We start from the raw sequence: 6,108 nt of genomic DNA on the forward strand, positions 1-6,108 counted from the left end.
TCTTTATTGAGTGATTGTGTGGGAGCATGGAGCTGTACACTTGCTTAGTGGACTAAACTTTATACACAATTATATTTAGGGCCCAGTTCATGCAACCATCATGTATTAGTAGCCATGGAAGAATCCTGCACATTTAATGTCTTAGGTTATGTACATTGGCTAGCAGACATAGGGTTCTGATTTCAGCAGATGCCCCCACAAACTCCTAAGAGTGACGTTTGGAATCATACGCTAAGCACATGGTGCATGGTGGTATTGCACATGACATGGGGAGCAATACTAAGCAGCTCTACTTGAAAGTAAGCCCCATGTTATTTAATGGGGCTTATTTCCAGGAAAGAGACTTTAGGATTGCAGCCATTGGGTTGGATCTAGACTAAATTGGTAATTTCCACTGATCTCTTCCTTATTGCTTCAGACCCTCCTCAAGGAGAGTTCCATTCTGCCATTGGAAAATTTGATCTGGATCCAACCCATTGTATTTGGAAGAAAACATGCACATTTTTCAATGGACCACCAGCTACCTAATAATAATGTATATAAGTTATGGTCCTGTCCAAGTGTTGATATCATCTGGTGTTTTCATCCCCAAGGATTTTACTGTTTACTTAGCATGTACATAAGTATTTATTATTATTTATTACTTTTATATCCTGCCTTTCTTCCAACAGGGCACGTAAGGCAACATATCTAGGGTTCCCAGGAGGTGTCTCATTCAGGCACTGATCAGACCCAGATCCATTTAGGATCAGCAAAGTTACTGGGTCAAGTGTCTTCCAACCATACCTTGGGGCCCGCAAGTACAACTGAGCCCCCCAGTTGAAATATTGTTCAGAGGACTGAATCCAAATGTCATGCCCATTGTCATGGTCATTCATACCAGGAGATTGCCAAGTATGAATTCCAAATTTCAAACCAATGAAAATGAAGAGATTAAAATTGCGAGTTCTTTCTCCAGAATGAGAACCTTGACACGGAGGTACATCAGACCTTCATCTCATGAAAATACCCCTGACTCATTGTTTAAGAGAGAAATCTTTTTGCCAGGATTGGAATTAGTGGCTACATTGAACATTTTGCAGATCTGAATTATGCCTTTTAAATTTGTTTCAGTTCTATTATTATTATTTTTTAATCTGCTCCTAGGGAATTCAGTTCAGACATAGAGCAGTATAGCTGGCTAGACACTTCAGTGTTAGATTATCATCATATTAGGTTTGTTTTTTAAAAAAAGTAAACCGTTGCATTTATTGGATGAACTCTGTAGGTCTTCTGGAGGGATTGCAGAGCAGGCTTGTGTTTCTTTTCATCTTTGAGGTTGGCATGTGAAATGTATTATTATTGCTTAGTAAAATGTAGTGACCTGGGCACTAGGAACAGCTGCCTTGTAAGCAATTAATATATAATGCTTGCTTCTTCATATACACAACTAGAATCTTAATGATATACTCTGCCGTAGAATGTGGAAGTACTAGTATTCATTTGTGATTTTGTTGTCGTCAGGTGATTATTATCCATTATTATCAGATTATTATCACGTAGATAACTTTGAACTGGGGTGCTTTTTCCATTTTTGCCAAACTTGTCCAGATAAAAGTCGCCAAAGAACTGGAATGCTGGAGAGAGCCTGGATTTGTTTTAAAGGAGGCTGGTATGGCTTAATCATGGTTAGCCCTAACCATGGTATGTTGCTGTAACCTTGGCTGATATTCAAAACAAGTGGTGCAACTGGGGTTTAGCTTGCGGTGCTAAACCTTGCTTCTAGAGGGGTCTTATCACTTTCCAAGCAGAGAAGCTGGGGAAGTGACCCTTAAACATGATTTTCAAATTGAATTTAAACCATTTTTTTTGTCTAATCCTTAACTATGATTTAGGATTCCACAGCTAATGCTTCACCAAGGCTTAAGGAAACCTGATCACAGTTTAAACGTTACTTCTTTGTAATGTTTATGAAAGGTTATTGATTCAGGGCCTTTATCCTGAGTAATCAGTCATGGTTTGCAAAGGCACGAAAATCCTGGAATAATTTATACTCTGTCTCGGGTCATTGTGGGGGTCAGTGTGTACTTATTCATTTCTGTCTTATTCTCCTTAAAAAGAAAACACAGTGAATACGTAAAACATCAGAGCATCGATCATTTTAAACTGAGTTGACACATCTCAATCCATCACATGCGCCCCAATCTATTGCTCATCAACTTGCCCTCGAGAGGGAGGGAGAAAAAGTTCTCATATATAATTTTTATAAATGTCTATCAAGTCCCTCGTCAGTCATCTCTTTTCTAAACTGGAAGCCCCAGACTCTTCAGCTTTTCCTTAATCATCTTCATTGCCCTTTTCTGTATTTTTCCCACCTCTGAAATGTTCTTTTTGAGATATGGTGACCAGAACTGCACACTGTAGGCTGCATCATAGATCGATAAAAGGGCATTACAATATCGGCTGTTTTGTTTTTAGTCCTTGTCCTAATAATCCCCAGCATGAAGTTTGCCTATTTCATTGCAGCGGCACACTAGGTCGAAATTTTCATTGAGCTGTCCACTAGAACCCCAAGGTCTCTTTCCCTCTCATTCTCAGCAAGTTCGGGCCCCATTAGTGTGCACTTACAGTGGGGATATTTTGTTCCACTATGTACAGTAGTCCTGTACTGCAGGACTCTCGTAAACGAGCATCTCAGTTAGCGAGGCAGCCATTGACAGTCATGTCACATGATTTATGCATAGCAAGTCTTTGATCTTGTCCTCTCCTTGATTTGCCTTCTGTATAAATGTGCCTGCAAGGCTGACTGTTTAACTAGGTTGTAAAGTCCGAAGAAATCGGACTTCTTAAATTTTGTGTGCTGGGAAAGAAAATGTCTGTATTGTCTCTGGATTTCCAAGACCTAACAGCTCTTTCCCGACATTACCAATTCTAAGCTTCAGGAAAAGGCAGGGGTGGCCTTTAGGGAGGGCTGGCCCGCGACCCACTTTTGGAGGCTTCGTGACCCAGATTTTAGGTCCCAACCCAGAGGTTGGGAATTAGTGACCTAAAGAATGGCAGCAAGAACAAAGAGTTGGACAAATCCCCCTACTCTTGGGGGGCAATTTTGTCCCATTCTCCATTCTTGGTGTTTCTCCATCTGTCACATGACATATTCTTCTTGAGAGAGCTCCAATCCTCAGGAGAAGCTTTCCTGGAGGGGGTCACAGAGGTCTTCCAAGAGAAGGTGAGACACTCCACTTCCCGAAATTCCTTGTGCTTGCAGGGGCTCAGACCCAGCCTGTTGACTTTACACATGTATCATATTCCTCTATTCCCAAGGATCGATTTACTTTTGTGCAGAATATCACAGTTGCTATTGAATTCACTGTAATTCTTTGCATGCACCAAGGAAAACAGAAATGGGAAGGCCAATTGTTCTTATTTGAACTGATGAGCAGGTTTCCATTGAGGGACTTGGGACTGGGTCTAGTCCCTGCCGAAAGTAGCATATTAACGTTGATATTTAATGAATGTGTTTTATATCAAATGTTATCTTCTTCTTCTTCTGGAGAGTACTTTGGGCTTCTGATCCAGTGTCATATATACTAAATAAACGTTCAGAACATTTTGTGTGGGTGTTGATGTTTCCTTTAAATGAATTGGAATACTTGCAGATCTTCCGTTAAAATTACACCCCGTCTTTTTGACCACCCAAATGGTGGCTCAGTATCAAAAACTGAAGAATTGAGACAACCATAAATAATGGTTAAATAAATCGAGACAACCATAAAAAAAATAGAATAAATAAGCAAAAACAAGAAGAAAAAGAAGAGGAGGAGGAAGAAGCAGCAGCTTTGCCATAGGGTTACTATGTGGAGGCAGGCAATGGCAAACCACCTCTGTTAGTCTTATTCCTCGATAACCCTATGAGGTCACCATAGGTTGGCTGTGCCTTGAGGGCACTTTACACACACAGCATCCTCCAATAGGAACATCAGTCACCTGTAATGTGAAGCTGCCTTATACTGAATCAGCCCATCAAGGTAGGTATTGTCTACTCAGACTGGCAGCGGCTCTCCAGGGTCTCAGGTAGAGGTCTTTCACATCCCCCACTGCCTGGTCCTTTTAAATGGAGCTGCCGGGGATTGAACCTGGGACCTTCTCCAAGACAAGCAGAGGCCCTTTCACTGAGCCACAGCCCTCTTCCCCAAGAACCATCAATCTAATAAACACAGAGTTGCTACTTGAGTGAGGACAACATTAAGCCAGCATAACCCCTAGGATAAGTGAAGGCTATGGTAAAAGCAGGCTGTGAGGCGTTTGTTTGAAGATCAGAGGAGGGGCCATGGCTCGGTGGTAGAGCATGTCTTGTTGCCACGAGCCTGGCCAGGCTCATGGGAACTCGCTGCAGGGTTCCCTGGCATCGGTCTGAGAAGAAGAGGCTTCTCCTCTGCCCCCTGCCAGGCTTGAAGCCCTGCCAACACTGTATGATATGGAGTTGGTTTGTATACCCTGATTTTTTTAAACCTTTTTAAGGAGACTCAAACCTGCTTGAGAGCCAGTGTGGTGGAGTGGTTAAAAGCGGTGGTTTGGAGCGCTGGACTCAGATCTGGAGAACCGGGTTTGATTCCCCACTCCTCCACATGTGTGGCAGAGGCTAATCTGGTGAACTGGATTTGTTTCCCCCACTCCTCTACATGAAGCCAGCTGGGCGACCTTGGGCGAGTCACAGCTCTCTTCGAGCTCTCTCAGCCCCACCTACCTCACAGGGTGTCTGTTGTGGGGAGGGGAAGGGAAGGTGATTGTAATCCGGTTTGATTCTCCCTTAAGTGGTAGAGACAGCTGACATATAAAAAAACAACTCTTCTTCCTCCTCTTACAACTCTTCTTCCTCCTCTTACTAGCCCAAGGTCACCCAGCTGGCTTCATGTGGAGGAGTGGGGAAACCAACCCGGGTCATCAGATCAGAGTCCACCACTCCAAACCACCGCTCTTAACCACTACACCACACTGGCTCTTGACCACCCAGCTTGACCGCCCAGCTGAGTAGTGGCGGCCCAAATGGGGATGGAGGAGTCTGCTGGCAGTACCTCTGGACACTGAGTGTCCCATGTGACTGGAAATCTAGAGACCAATACGAGCCTTCTGTTAAAATTTTATTTTTATCACAATTTATAGCACACAAGGCACTTTTACACAGCGTTAAGATTTAGAGTCTTGGTGCAATTCTAGTAAACTATAAATGGCATTAAAATCTTAGCAAAAGTGCTTACAGAAGATTTAGCCTTCCAGCGCTGTTTAGTAGACGTCAGTCTGTCCATAACATAACCAAGTTTTATTAAGCAAAGAGATGACTGTAGGAGTGACAGTAGCTTTTCTTTAATTAAGGGTGTAACAACACAATACGCCCGATATATAAACACTCTCATTTTGAATCTCTCATATAGAGTGAGAGATTCAAAACAGATAAAAGGAAGTATTTCTTCACACATCAGATAGTCAAATTGTGGAACTCCCTGTCCCAGGATGTGGTGATGGCTGCCAACTTGGAAGGCTTTAAGAGGGGAGTGGACATGTTCATGGAGGAGAGGGCTATCCATGGCTACTAGTAAAAACAGATACTAGTCGTGATGCATACCTATTCTCTCCAGGATCAGAGGAGCATGCCTATTATCTTGGGTGCTTTGGAATGCAGGCAGGACAATGCTGCTGCAGTTGTCTTGTGGGCTTCCTGGAGGCACCTGCTTGGCCACTGTGTGAACAAACTGCTGGGCTTAAGAAGAAGAGTTGGTTTTTATATGCCGAGTCGCCGACTTTCTCTACCACTTGAGGAAGAATCAAACCGGCTTACAATCACCTTCCCTTCCCCTCCCCACCACAGACACCTTGTGAAGTCGGTGGGGCTGAGACAGCTCTAAGAGAGCTGTGACTAGCCCAAGGTCACCCAGCAGGCTTCATGTAGAAGCATGGGGAAACCAACCCGGTTCACAAGGTTAGAGACCTTGGTCTGATCCACAATTTATAATACACAAGGCACTTTTACACAGCGTTAAGATTTAGAGACTCGGTGCAATTCTAGATGGAGTTGTTGACTCCATCAACTCCATCAAGGCCTTTCTTATGTTCTTATGTTATGTTCTTAGTTAG

The sequence above is a fragment of the Euleptes europaea genome, chromosome 6, assembly GCF_029931775.1.
Source record: "Euleptes europaea isolate rEulEur1 chromosome 6, rEulEur1.hap1, whole genome shotgun sequence".
Taxonomy (NCBI): Eukaryota; Metazoa; Chordata; class Lepidosauria; order Squamata; family Sphaerodactylidae; genus Euleptes; species Euleptes europaea.